At 38.6% G+C, this 15,052-nt stretch overlaps 1 pseudogene; it reads right to left on the bottom strand.

Moving 5' to 3' along the window:
- Window positions 1-973: 973 nt before the first annotated feature.
- LOC147447391 (uncharacterized) lies at window positions 974-1,632 on the bottom strand (annotated as a pseudogene).
- Window positions 1,633-15,052: the final 13,420 nt, after the last annotated feature.

Genomic DNA, 15,052 nt, shown 5'->3' with positions numbered 1-15,052 from the left:
CACCTCAAAATCCATTTTGAAACTCTTGACATAATTCAAGGAAAATGGTCACTTAACAGGACATAAAAGTGTCCCATTACCAACCTAGTGTTAAAACCCCTTTAGAAAAGCACTCAAGCTTTTGTACCCATGGCTTGAACATCATTAACTGCAAGGAATAGAAGAGAGGGTCTTTCACCACCAAAACAGTACCAGCTCCTGTCAAGCTTCTAATAGCTCAATAGTGGTTAAGCCATAGGCAAGCCCCATAGGACTCCACAAGACCATAGTGTTGTGGTTGGAGCTAGGGAGGATGCCCCCTGAGGGCCATGGCAAGGAGCTGCGTGGTATGCAGAGAACGAGAAGAGAGAAGAGAGCTCGACACAGTTGGAGAGCAAAACAACTCACACTATTTTTGATTAAATTTTTCTTTCTAAAACCTTACATATAAAAGGCAATTTTCCATGCAAACTTTACTTTAACTAGATCTCTATTGCATGCCTATAAGAGGCTTTTCCCACGGGCTGACCGACAAGGGCTTGGACCCAACAATCCCCCCCTCAAGCTCGAACTGGACAGACCCTCTCATGATACCTTGAGTTTTTGGTATACTCGGCAACCGTGAGTTTTAGGTTCTCTCACAAACAAGGATTTCTGGTGTATCCATAACCTGGTGCTAGATGAGTAACCCCCCCTTGAACAGATAGAAGTAGGCCAAAATATTTAGCTACAAAAAATTGGAGTTTTTGGTTCACTGTCAAACCTTGGGTTTAAGGTGTACCCAGTAACCTCATGAGAAGCGGAACAAAAATGGGACTTGAGAACAAAAACTGATAATTTGGGAGGTCTTACCACTCATGTGTGGCAGTGTCTAGAGCCCGTACAATTTTGACATGATGACTACTGACAAGCATGACAATAACTGACAACAAATAATGTAAAGAGACTACGACTGAAAATATGTCATTGTGTAGACAATATAACAATAACAAATCTAGGACACTAAACAAGGATGAATCCGTATACCACGTTCTTGATTCAAGTCTTCGTGCATGACAACTGGTACTTCCTGGCTCCAAAATATCCTCTTCTTCATGTCTCTCGAGGACAACTCATATGTAAACCATTGAACTGCTAGAAGAACCTTCAGCACATATATGGTATGTTGTTTGTGCCAATTTTTGAATTCCTGTCGAACATTTAGAATCCCCCAATCCTCCTTTGCATCCATGCTATAACAAAGTTTTGAGATGCCATAGGGAACTCGCACCACTTGTGAGGTGGTACACATATGCATCTTGAGATGCTATGAAAATTTCCCAAAAAATGTTCCTTTACTGCTTGCCTTTTGAGATGCAAGGATCTCACCACCTTGTAGAACTGCCTGCAAGAAGCACAACGTTTTGAGATGCTTGTGAAACTGCCCTCTGTGAATGGGGAGTCACCTCTTCTGGAGTGCCTAGGAAGCAGCGTTTTGAGATGCCATGTCCTTCAATGCTAGCGCCTTCTTCAACTGCCAGGGAATTCCAGTGTTTTGATATGCTATGAAGATTGTACCTTCAACCTTTGACTAGCACCGTTTTGATAGGGGATATGCCTGCCTGTGTCTACCCGTCTAGGAACAACTGCCTCCCTTGGGCTCTGCGAGGACATGAGCGTCTTGAGAAGCCAACACCAAGAGCAAGGCTCTCATACTAGTTGTCGTGGTTGGAGCTAGGGAGGATGCCGCCTGAGGGCCATGGCGAGGAGCTGCGTGGTATGCAGAGAACGAGAAGAGAGAAGAGATCTCGACACAGTTGGAGAGCAAAACAACTCATGCTATTTTTGATTAAACTGTTCTTTCTAAAACCTTACATATAAAGGGAAATTTTCCATGCAAACTTTACTTTAACTGGATCTCTATTGCATGCCTATAAGAGGCTTTTCCCATGGGCTGGCCGACAAGGGCTTGGACCCAACACATAGCTCTCGACAGTGATGCCCCGTTATCTGCATGAAGCAGGCGCACTGCAAGGCTGAAAAATACCTATTCTACTTACTCAATTGCAATTACCTATTCTACTTACTCAATTGAAATTAATATATCAACCATTTATGGTTAGCTTGAGGACCTCTCTTCTTGAGCAAGAAAAGACAAAGGCTTGTGCTCTGATACCAATGTAACATTTAATGGTCTAGTAACTTGTGTGTAGTGGAAAATAGCATAAACATAGTGAGCATTTCATTAGAATAAATTCCTAATGAGCATAGCAAGAGTGCTTGGATGGAGAGAGCAACAAAAGCATAACACCTAGTTAGATACGCATGAAAAATACTTCAAAAAGAGAGAGAAATTAATCTATTGACAACAGTTGAGGATCGGATTTACATGGAGCCGGCGGTCCCTCCTCCAAAAGCCTTTGTATTATAGGTTTCTCCCATCAAGGGAGACATTTTACAATACAATACTTTGTGTTCCTTCAATAACTTGATGTTGCAATGAAGATGGAAGCTTCAAGCACCAAGCTTACACTTGAAAACACAAAATCAATTCCCTCACTGTCTCAGACCCAAGACCTCACACACCTTCGAAGATGGTGAGAGCTAGCGGGGTATGAGAGTAGATCGAGAGGAAGGAGTATTCTTACGAGAAAAAAGTATGTCTCCTCATATCGTCACTCATAATAGCATATAATAGCTTAGTAATTAGCATGGTAGAGGAGATGAGCATGTATTGGAGCTTGGCTCTTGGTTGGATTTGCATCACAAAGCCAAGAGTTGTTGGTGTAGGCCTCCCTTCTCACAAGCTTGGAGTAGATGATGAGCTTTCCATTAAAGCTTGAGAAGGAGAGAGAGACTTCTTTACTACACACATGAACTTGTGTGAGTGTGTAAGTGATAATGCCTTGCAAAAATCAGCCCCCTCTCTCTCTTGGTCGACCCCTCTTGCTTTTTACTCATGCTGACATCCTATTGGCCCATTCAAAGCTTAGCCAATGAAAATTAAGAAGCATAAGTGATAACCTTGTGACATCGTCCCCGTTTCCCCTTTTGTGAGAGCTTTAGGTATTTAAATAATTCAATTAAACTCTCATTGGACCCTTTAGTCTTCTGGCCAATAGGAATCAGGTAAGCCATTGGGCTTCTGAATGCTCATTAGACCCCTTCAAAGACTATCCAATAGTCTTCTAGAGAGCTTAATTTTTATTGGTTCTTTTATCATGTGTTTCCAAATGAATTAAACTAAATTTACTCTAGCCTAATTCTCATTGGTCCACCATCCAATAGGATTTGAATGCACCTTGGGGGCAACTGGGCTAGGGAGTTGACATGTGTCCACTATGCCCTTTTTGTAAAGGGAGCTTGCAAGAGAGCGTGTGTGTGTTTCTCTCTCATCCCCTACTAAAAGGGCTCACCTCCTCAAGGATAGGGATGTGGGAAGACTATTGAGTCTTCCCACAAGCATCCAATTTACCCTAAGCCTGACCATTGGACATAACCTTTGAATTTTGGAACCTTAGCATTTTGGAAGTCTTAATGGGCTGAACTTTAGGGTCTTTGAAGCCCATTGTTGCACATTTCTCTTTTGCAGATGGCCCCCCCTTTGGATCCCTACTGTGACCGGTCTGCCAGCCTAACCAATATTCTAGCTTTTTCTCCCTTTGTACTTCCCCATATTAAATGATCAGTTTAACATGGGAAAATCATTTAGGAGAATTAGATATTAGTCATTATGACATTAAATGATGATTTTTTCACTTAAAAAGCACTATCAAAAGGTTATATTAAAAATATGTTGATGAGATATTTGGTTTAGATAATTATGATGCTTAAAATTCTCTAATTTTGGCTAAATAATAAAGGGAGCATTTAGTAAATAAGTTGAAAAATTTATGTAAAATCAAAGCATTGAAAACCCATGGTAATAATATCCTACCAGAGTGGATTATCTATAATAGTATAATCCAATTAAAAGACTTAAATTCTTAGAAATTGCATTAAATAAATCAGAGAAATACATCATGAAAATTCTCATGGTAAGCTTATGAATTTTAAATATTTACCTAATGATTAAGCATCCTTTTACATAAGGAAAAACAATATGGCCCCAAAAATAGGACACGAAAGTCATCAAATGGAGGAAGAGGTCACTGCCAAGATGCCAGCGCCACTCATGACTATGAGTCCGGTCCGAGCAACATCCCAACAAATGAGGGTGTTCATGCCCTCAAGATGTAGCAAATCCCTATCCCAAATCAGTCACAAGTGGGTCCTTGGTTATTCAAAATTCTATAATTTAATACAAGATCTTTAGCTATAACATTGCATCCATTAGAGAATATATAGGTACTTAAAAAATGTTAAAATTGATAAGAAACAAAAGGCAATCTTTCAAGAAACATCGTGCACTTATTTGTAAAGCTAAGAAAAGAAGTGCATCATCCTTAGGACAACTTGTTGTCTCAAGGCCACCTTGATTCCTTGATATATTTTCACTTCAAGTGATGAGCAATGAAAGCTATCCACTCATTGTTAAGTTGTCCATACCCGTGGACAAGAGTCTCTAATTTATTCATGTTTATGTCTTTACATATGCTAGGATACCATTTCTTATCACAAGGAAGCTACCTGGCTGTATGGGCGATTAGTTAGGGTGTATGGATGCATGAACTTTTAGGTGATGTCTTCTTCCACCCAGAACTTTGAATGAAGGAGTGGGTGCCATTTTTCACCGTGTATATGTGTTCTTGAGACAAGATGATTACTTGTCATGGCTATTTAGTTGATTGTATCTTGTTTTAAGTTTAAAGCTGTTTGTTTGACAAATAATGTTTGCAATGTTGCTTTCAAGGATTTGTTTTTTAGAAACATTGTTATTGAAATTTGTGAAAGCAACCATTAATTTAAGTGTTAAAAAATATGGTAGTAATTAGGAAATTAAGAATCATGTGCGTGTGAGCGTGTGTGTGTCTGTGTGTGGTGGTAAGTGGGTATCAACTAACGTTGTTGATCATGGATAGGTGGATTTGACTAGTTAGGTAAATTAACGTTTAGTAAATTGCTTCATTGGAAGGGGAGTCCACCAATGGATGTTCTCTCACATACGTAGAGGGAGAAAAGCATTGGTAGAGAATTCCTTAGCAAATTTGTGGAGGTTATAGGGCCACAAAAGTTTTTAATCTTTAGATTTTGGTCCTATTTTTGCTTGCTAGACAACTAGGGCTTTTTCTAGGGTTATAGAATCAAACCATTGTCTATGGTGAGTGAATGGTCTATGGAATTTTCTTACTTAGGGACTCTAATTTTCATTAGGCCTAAAGACCTATCAAGGACTCCATCATGACTTTTGAGTCTATGGGTTGGGAACCTCTCGCTTGGCATCTGAGCATGGTTATTTGCACTGTTGCACCTATAATGGATTTTGATTATATAAAGTATTAAATTGTGAAGTATAATATATATTGAAAGGAAAAACAAAAAGAAAGAGAGAATTTTTCTATCAATGCAGGAAGATATCCATCAGGTCTACCATAGGTTCATGATTTTCAAGATTATGTTCAAGGGTGCATGCAAATCTTGACGCTATTTAATAGTATGATGAAACTATTAGATAAGATGTTTTCTCCTTCCATTTAGGGGATCTGCTGCTCAGAATATGGTAGAATCATCCTCATTGATGCGGGACAGCTAGGAGGCCTTGCACAAAACTTGAAGAGACTCAAGTGGGTAGAAGCACTCCGGGTAAGGTTATTAAAGTCTACCTCTTGTTGGAACCAAGGCCAGATGAAACCAATGGTATGCAAGTATTTCAGAATCAGTGGGTATTTGATCAGGTGTAAGGTTATTTACCTGGGTAAAACTAGACCCATGGGGTGTAGCTGTGAGCTTTAGGGAACCAAAAAATATTGTATTTTTTAATCCTACATATGACCTAGCCATAGTCCACAGGATTTTAGTATTGGATTTTTACCACTCTTGTACATAGTAGGATCTTCATGGATTGTATCAGCTCTTGTACATACTATGGTTTTCAATGGTATTTTATGCCATGTTAATTTTGGAATTTTTTTTTTGACCGCTTCTTGGCCATTGTATTCTTTTAACTTTTGAATTTTGAAGTATGAGATAGGTTGAGAAATCATCAACAAACTAGATCTTCACTTAGCATTAAACTTCACCTTTTATTCACAAAAAAATATACGCACAAATAGCCTTTACACAGTTATACAAGGAGAGAAATTAATATTAAAACAAGTCCAACTCCCAGATTTTAAGGGAGAGGGACCCAACTTGTGCATGAAGCTATGGATAATTACTTTTTGGCAGCAAAAATGACTAGGAAAATCAAGCTATGCTAGGTACGTTTTGTATATGGTAAACTCTAGTGGAAACAACATTGTAGAGATAATTCCACTAGTAGTCCATCTTGGGAGATGATAAGGCAGGTGGTTCAAGAGTGCTACCTCCGTCCTGCACATCATGCCATTGAGATGACACAATATTTTCCCTATTCCAATCAGGACTTACATTAGAGGAATACTACACAAAGTACATGTCTGTACAATGCTATGTGCTCTAGATGACAATGGAGAAGCAAGTTTCCCACTTTTGTCAAGGCCTCAAAAAACTATTGAGGATGCACCTTAAAGCTATGAGGCCAACATCAATTCAAGATGCCCTTCTCAAAGCCAAACCTCTTGTTGCAGAAGGAATTACCCCCCTACAAGAAACTATAACAGCTTCAACAAACTTAGGGGAAGACTAGGGGAATTTTTAACCAAGAATATCAATGATGTGAAGTAATAGTTACTGCAACCTTAGAGCAGACCTTTCCCAACATTAGATGTTATGGATGTAATCAGCTGGGTCACTATAGTAGTTTTCCATAAGAGAAAAATCCTAGAATTACCACCAGAACCAACCCTCAACCTCAAGTAAATCAAGGAAATAATAATAAAGGATATAGAAATGGAGGCTGTGGTAGAGGAAGAAGAGCAAGAGCTTACACATTAGTAGGAGAACCAAACTTAATAAACGACGAAGATGAAAGAGCTACGCTTTTTGTTGCAAGGGGAAATCCTGGTGCTCAACAACAATATGTAGTCATCCAAACCACTACAAACCGACATTGTGATAATACACATTCTTTTCTCTCTTTGAAATATTAAGGGAGCTAAAGATAAGTCAGTAGGTGGTTGTCAAAAAATTAGTAGTAGTACTAGAAAATGGGAAAGATGTTCTCTCTCAATACTCAACCGGGTAGGTAGAGTTCAAAATAAAAGGAACCTCAACCTCATCCAACTTTCTTGCCTTGCCAGTAGGGATATATGATGTTATCTTAGCAATGGATTGGTTATCCAAAAATCAAGCACACATTCATTATGCATGAGGTAGTCTTTCTTTTAATAATGAACAAGGTGAAGAAGTATTAGTATAAGGGATTGATGGAAAAAGAAGGGCTCATAGTCAAGGCTAGTCAACTTCTACAAGGTTCGCGTTAGGGGCAATAGTTCTATGTGGTTAAACTAAATAAGGTTGAATATTTAGAGGCTAGCCTACTTCCAGAGTGGATCAATAAATTTACAGATGCATTTCTATAAGATCTCTCAAATGTACCTCCCCCGAGGGATATAGATCACGAGATTGAATATTTAGAGGCTAGTCTACTTCCAGAGCTGCTTAAGGGAGAGGTAATCTGCTTAGTTGAGAGCAGGTGAGAGATAAATTGGTTTAATTGAGATATAATTGGCTATGAAGGCTTAATTGAGGGCGAGAATCGGATTAGCAAAAGATAAGAGGATGAGCTATGGAGATTCAAGGCCAGCATGGGAGAACTTCCTTAATGATGGCTTAAGATCAAGCTATGGAGCTTCATGGATTTGAGATTTTGAGCTTTTTGGGAGGATGAGACAAAGATTAATTAAAACAAGGCTTAATGAAAATGAGCTTGGGGTTCCCCAATGTGTGAGGCTATGAAAGCTCAACTATTTCAAAGCTATGACAATCCATTCAGAGTTTGAGAATGAGGATAAATGGCTAGAAGTTTAATGAGTATTGAGCTTAATGAGGGTGAGAGAGATTAGATCATGATGGAAATCAAGAGCCTCCCCTTAGCTTCATGGAGCTTAAAATATTTCTCAGTTAAGAGAGACAAGATATCCCCCCTTGGAGCTTGAGGGAGAGTGAAAGAAAATAAGAGCACATATTTGAAGACTTCCCTTAGTTTTGCTTTAATTAAGATTTTCTTTGCATGCTATACTATAGAATATACTATTCACGGTGCTTGCATGGGAGCCAACTCCTGGTGGCCTGGCATGCGTAACTCGACTAGCTCCAAAATGGATGTGGGAGGCATGAAATATCTTTGCCCAATCTACTCTACAACTTTCGTTTCTAGCTTGCCATCGTCCGAGCTTTGTAATATCTGCTATGAGCCCTCCATCTCCCACTTGTGCTTCTCATTGTCACCGCAGTCCATGTCTTGTTCCTCTTTTCCTTCCCCCCATTCACATTATACACAATCTTTATTAAGCTTTTGGGTGGACATTTAAAATCCCTGGTGGGCAGCCATTACCCTAATATAAATCCTCCACATTTGACATACATTTTGTCCAAGGCATTGATTGTACAAAATTTACTAGCTAGAGCATTGCACAACATTTTACTTTAATAACTTGTGACTGGTGTTTCTTGTTATCAACATGTTCCAAGTGATGGCATTCCGGATGGGGAAACCCACCAAGCAACTTTTTTGCTTTTGTAAGAGCTTCATATTAGGCATACATATAGATTAAAGCATTGTCAAGCACAACCTCTGCTCTAACAAATGCATTGCATTTGGCATAAAAATCAAGCAAGGCATTGCCAAGTACCATATTTGGCCTAGATATCGACCAAAGCAATGTCGAACACAACTTTTGATTACATCCACTTCAATGTTCCTTGTTTTTGTTATCTGAACTAAAAAGAGAATTGAATTGGCCATAAGTTGAACACCAATTACCCGATTTGAGCACTGCAAAGCATATGTTGTAGCCCTTTTTGAGCACTAGCATCAAACCCCGTTTAAAACTTGATTTAACTTCCCTAGCTTACATTCCGAGTATTACATGGCTTGTTTACCAAATATCACAGGGCTTGGTGGTCCACAAAGAAGACAAACTTATTAGCCGATAAGTAATGCCAAAAGTTCTTGACCGTATGGAGCATTTCAAGTCCTTCCCTTTTAATTGTGGTGTAGTTCTTTTGAAAAAGTGTTTAGCTACATGCTAGCATATGAAATAGGAAAACTATTGTTCCATCACGTGGTTGGGCTAATATGATTCCAATAGAAAAATTTGATGCATCCACATGAAAATGGAAAACTTTGTTCCAGTATAGGGTGTTGATGGCAAAGCTTGTTTAAGCTTTTGAAATGACTCTTTGTACTCTTTAGTCCATTCAAGATGAGTGATAAGGCTATAAATGGGTTTTGCAATGACAACATACGTGTAGATAAATCTATTGTAATAGCCACAATGTCCCATAAATGCCTGAACTTCCTTGACACTCGTCGATCTAGGCATGTCAGCAATTACTACCATCTTTTCCATATCAGTTTTGCTAAGCCATTTTTTGAGATGATATGTCCAAGAATCTTGCCTTGTCTAACCATGAATACACACATTTGGGATTTAAACAAATCATATATAGATGACATTTCTCAAAGACACACTTGAGGTGCTCAAAATGGTTTTCTCTTTTGGATGAAAGCACACAAAGATCATCCATGTAAACTTCTAGGAAATTTCTTAGATACTCTTTGAATGCATGGCTAATTAGTCTCTAGAGTATTGTTGATACGTTAGTCAACCAAAAAGAATGTCTCTATATGAAAAAATTCCCCATTTTGTAGCAAAAGTAGTTTTATGTTGATCTTTTGGATCAATGGCCAACTGGTTGTAACCTGGAAATCCATCCAACAATGTTTAAGCCTCTTTTCTAGCTACTTGCTCTAAGACATGCTCAATGATAGGAAGAGGATCATTATCTTGTATAGTAGCAGCATTTACCTTCTTGAGGTTAACACACACTCTGAGTTTTTTGTTATTTTTTGGTATTGCCACACTTGGCAACAGCCATTTGGTGTGTTGAATTTTGTAGATGAACTCAACATGCTTGAGTTTCTCTATCTCTTTTGATATTTTTAGCAAATGTCTCATTGTAGATATAGGGTCTTTTTCTACTAGGTTTAGCATAATCCCTCATAGGGATAGCGTGCTGACAAATTTCAGGATCCACTCCTTGAGATTTTTGTATGATCAAGCAAAGATGTCCCTATATTCTTTCAAAGTGTTGATGAGGATTTCTTCCTCTTCCTAAGACAAGCCTATAGCTATGTATGGTGGATTTGAGTCTTCTCTAGGTTTTGATAGGTCAATACTCTTGGCGTTCTCAAGACCTTTATAGGATTCTCCAAGTTGCTTTGGTTGTCTCATTGGTTGCTCCATTGTGATCCATCAATCTTGCAAAGTGTACTTCTTGTAATGTGAGGAAACAACGATATCCCTTGGATTATTGCTCTCGGACTCCATTTTAGTGGTCCATACCTCCTTCAAGGTTCTCTTCAACTCCTTATACTGAGCTTTGCGCTCCGTTTCATAATTGGACATCCCGTTTCTTTGGTTTCATCATGTTTTCTTGGGTTTTGTTTTGTTTCGTATTGTTGGTTCATGATTTTTAATTTCTCTAAGAAGAGTATCTGCCTGTGATCTAATCCTTGATACAATCTTTTGCATCTACCATCATCAAGAATTGAGTTTTGTCCCCTATTTTTAGAACATTATAATATCTTCTCAATTTTTTCTCTTGTTTCCTATGATATCTCTGTCGGTGTCTGTGATGCTGATTTGAAAACTAAAAAGAACTTTTTTTCCCCTCCCTAAAGCAGTAGTTTTTCTCTCACACACTCTTTTTTAGGGTCAGAGTCCTCACTCGTGAGTGTGTCCTCTAACTCATCAATGGAGTCATAGTAATAATAAAAACAAATTTGATGTTCATCAAACATTTCAATCATCACCATTTGGATGGAAACAATGTCATAGCCCTCTTCATTGCAAAATTGTGTGGGTGTGGACTGATCAACACATACGTCCATAGTTGCCAAAATATTAAATGGCTTGAAAAAATGTTTTGGAAAGGGCATGTCTTTGTTCAACCACGATGGCAGTTTAGTTTCAGTCGATGTCTCTAAATCAAATTCTTGGATTGGTTTCCTCAATATATCCTTATATGAACGATCTTGTAGCTTTACCCATGTAATTGATCCAATTGTTTCAAGTAGAGATAGTCACTTCCCTTGTCTTGGATCAAATGTATAAGCCTCATAAAAGGTTGTCCCAAAATGATTTCATGGATCAATATTTTCTCAAATCTACGATGGCAAAAGTGTATTGGTAGTCAATTCTGCAAGAGCTCACTATCATGTTTTCTAGTAATCCCTTGGGATTTTCAATGTGCCCATTTTCCAATAGCAGTTTGATCCATGTTTGTCTAATTGCAAGATTTCCATAGGCTTCCCAGACTGCTTTTATTGCAATGACAATATTTGCCGTTTAGAACATCCATGGTTGTTACATCATTGTATTGTACCAAAAGGCTTGTGTTACCCTTGTTTCCTTCCCAATAGAATTCTACCTTGTTCATAGGTACGGATTTGACAAATTTTCCCTACAATTCTTCTTTATGAAACTCTTCAAGGTTTTCTTTGGCTAATTCTATTATGCCCATTTTTTCTAGGGTACCTTGCAAATATTCCCATAGATGTAGTTTTATCTTAAATAGCTCACCCAATGTGACAGTACATTGAATATGTGTCGACATGATATATTGCAATTTTTCCACATCCAAAGTTTGCTTTGATCTTTCAGTTTTGTGGTTTACATATGAGTGCTTTATCTTCGTTTTCTCCCAAGTAGAGGGTAATGTCTTGAGTGTTTTGGCCTTTGATAGGCTTGATCGCTCTAATCCCCAATCTCCATACAAAGATTTTTTGTCCATCTCTGGTACCATATACATGTGATAGTGATGTGTGAAAAAACACTTAGGACCGCCGGGGCATTTTTCCTCACTAAGAGGTTTTTTCCCCCGTGCATTGTATATACGCCCATCATTCTAGGGCTATGTGATCTTTCCATTGCACACTAAGTAATATACTCTCTATTGTGTGCCTTGAGCTTCCTTCGTCTGCTCCTAGATGCATGTATTTTCTTGTAGCCCTAATTCCAAAAATTGTTATGAGAGCAAGTTGCGTCTTCCCGGGCTTAGTTGCCAACTGCTCCAGCACACGCCTGCTCACTTTCTCCGATTTTTGTGAGCTTTGGCGAGGGTTTGTAGACCGACAAATATTTTGGGTAAGCTCATGTAGATCTTGTTCTACTCAAAACTTTGATTTGGGCTCATTTCATCCTTCTTTTCCATTACAAGCAGTATTGCACATGCTATTTTGTCATTTTGTTGACAATTTTTGTCAGTGCCGTTTACTGCATAATAGGTCTCATACAATCTTCTATGGCTTGTGCTATATAGCACGTCTTGTTCTCACTATATTTCTCCTCTTTTTGGGCAATTTTCACACCTGGGGGATTCACTCTATATACAAAATGGGATGCCACTTGCGAGCGGACAACTTTGATAAAACCCCTATATATGATTCATATTAGGGAATATGACCCCCCTTTCTATGCTTATACGACAATCAATGAAGAAACTATCATACCCCTATCTTACATATAAAATTTAGGTTTCACATGATCTAACTGAGTAAAACTAGTCAAAGAGTGTATAGCATACTGACTAGAAATGTACTAAGGAACCACTTTTGTTGATAACTAGATGTACCCTCAATGTTTCTTAGTTTGACTTTCAAACTATGTGCCCAATCAGTTTGCTCTCTGGCTACTCCCCGACGCGTCTAGAAAATGTATAAAGGGTTTTTTGATTGAGAAAGTGAAAATTTTCATACATAAGAACTAGTTTTTTTTAAAATGCATACATAAGGGATACATATAATACTTGAAAATATACACAAAATATACATATAAGGGATTATTTAAATACCTCTTGTTCGCACGTGTATGAAATTTTACATAGTGGACTCCTCGGGGGCTACTCATCCAATTTTGATCCATCCAAAGATGGTGTAAATCAACCCTTGACCTGCTCCAAATCAGTCCTTATCTATGATTGGCTTGATGCAAAATTTTATGTGTGACTTGATGAAAAATTCTTCTAGATTCATCCGAGTTCTAGTGCACATCGGTGACCAACCATTACAAGTAATCAATGCGGGTTTGGTTCCCCCCCCCCCCCCCCCCCCCCCCCCCCCCCTGTACCATAAATATGATACCCCTCTCCCTTAGTTTTAAGCTTGGGAGATAATTATTGGGGGCCTGCCCCTAACTTATGTTCTTATGTACTTGTTAAAAAACCCCCCTCCTCTTCACTTACATTGTGTGGTAAGTTTTCCATGGTGAATCCCCCGAGTTTTCACATCAGATACAACATTTGACATGGCTAACAACAACACATATGTGCTCAAGATGTTTTCTATTGAGGATAGATTGGATGTGGACAATTACCCTATGTGGGCTTACATGATGCAACATGTCCTTGTGTAAAAAGGCATTTGGAACATTATGTAGGGCATTGATGTACGTCCTGGTTTTGAGATGTAGGCGATGTTGAGGATGTTGCAAGTTTTGGTGGCAGGATTGTTGCTGCCAGAGTTGTTTTGCCAATGGATCAACAAGCTCGTTGGGATGTAAAGGATGCACAGGCTCATGCATTGATTGTGTTGTCTGTGAAGCACACTATTACTCCTCACATTTGTTTAGCAAAATCTACAAAATAGGCGGGATATTCTGATCGATCTTTATGCAAGTCGCAATGAGGCAAAAATTGCATTGCTGTTGCGTAAAGAGATGGAGTTGAAGATTATCCATGAGAAAGATGACATGTACAATTTCCTTGCTGGTCTCAAGGATATCAATGAGCAACTTATTTTTGTAGGAGAAGTCATTTTTGACAGCTCCTTGTGCAGATTGTTCTTTATGCTTTTCCAGATTCTTACCAGTTTTTTGTTCGCACTTGGAGACTTATGACCCAAGGAAATCCTGAAGTTGTCAAGTTTGATGCATTATGCACATTGCTGTTGCAAGAGTCACTTTCCAAAAAAACAGGACTAGACAATGTGCAATTGAACATGCCTTTATTGTTGCTCAAAGAAAAGGTGGTAACAATAATGTAGCCACTTCTCATGGTTCTTCGGCGAGTGGAAAATCACTTGTTCCTAATGCTTCTGTCGGCAACAATTTGTATGGGAATTTTGGTGATAAGGGCAAAAAGAAGACGTGTTGCCATTATTGTAAAGCTCATGATCACTTGATCAAGCAGTGTCCTAAGTTGAAGGCCAAAGAGGTCAAGAAGAAAGAGGATGGTTCCACTACTAATGCTGGCTCCACTACAAATGCAGCTATTGTTGAGTCTTCTGTGAAAGAGACTGTGATGCTGATGTTGATGCAGAATGGGCTTTTAGTGTGGAGTACACTTATAATCCTACTGTCCATGATGCATGCATGTTGGTTGTTGCAGATTCACATGTGTGGTATTTTGACAATGGTGCTACAAAGCACATTACCTCACATCATGATTTGTTCACCTCCCTTGAGTCTGTCCCTCATGGGAATTCAGTTACTTGTGCCAACAATGACTCTTATCCGGTTCAGGGAGTTGGAAAGATTGTGCTTACTTCTGCAAATGGCAGTTCTTTCACACTTTTTGATACAATATATGTACCTGGGATCAAGAAGAATCTTTTGTCTATATTTGCACTTGCTAGACTTGGTCTTGTTTTAAAATGTGTGGATGATAGATATATAGTACATGATCTCAGTTTGGTGATGAAATCATTGCATCTGGCATTTTATGCCGTGGGCTGTATAAGCTCACTTTTTATGACAAGTGTGGTCATAATTTTGCAAATGCAGTTGTGCATTATAAGGCTATTTTAGATGCAAAACTTTGGCATGCATGTTTTAGACATTTGAATTTTGCC

This window comes from Adiantum capillus-veneris, chromosome 11, assembly GCF_014529385.1.
Source record: "Adiantum capillus-veneris isolate H3 chromosome 11, ASM1452938v2, whole genome shotgun sequence".
Taxonomy (NCBI): domain Eukaryota; kingdom Viridiplantae; phylum Streptophyta; class Polypodiopsida; order Polypodiales; family Pteridaceae; genus Adiantum; species Adiantum capillus-veneris.
The sequence above is the reverse complement of the archived record's forward strand: the minus strand, read 5'-3'. Positions and strand labels throughout refer to the sequence as shown.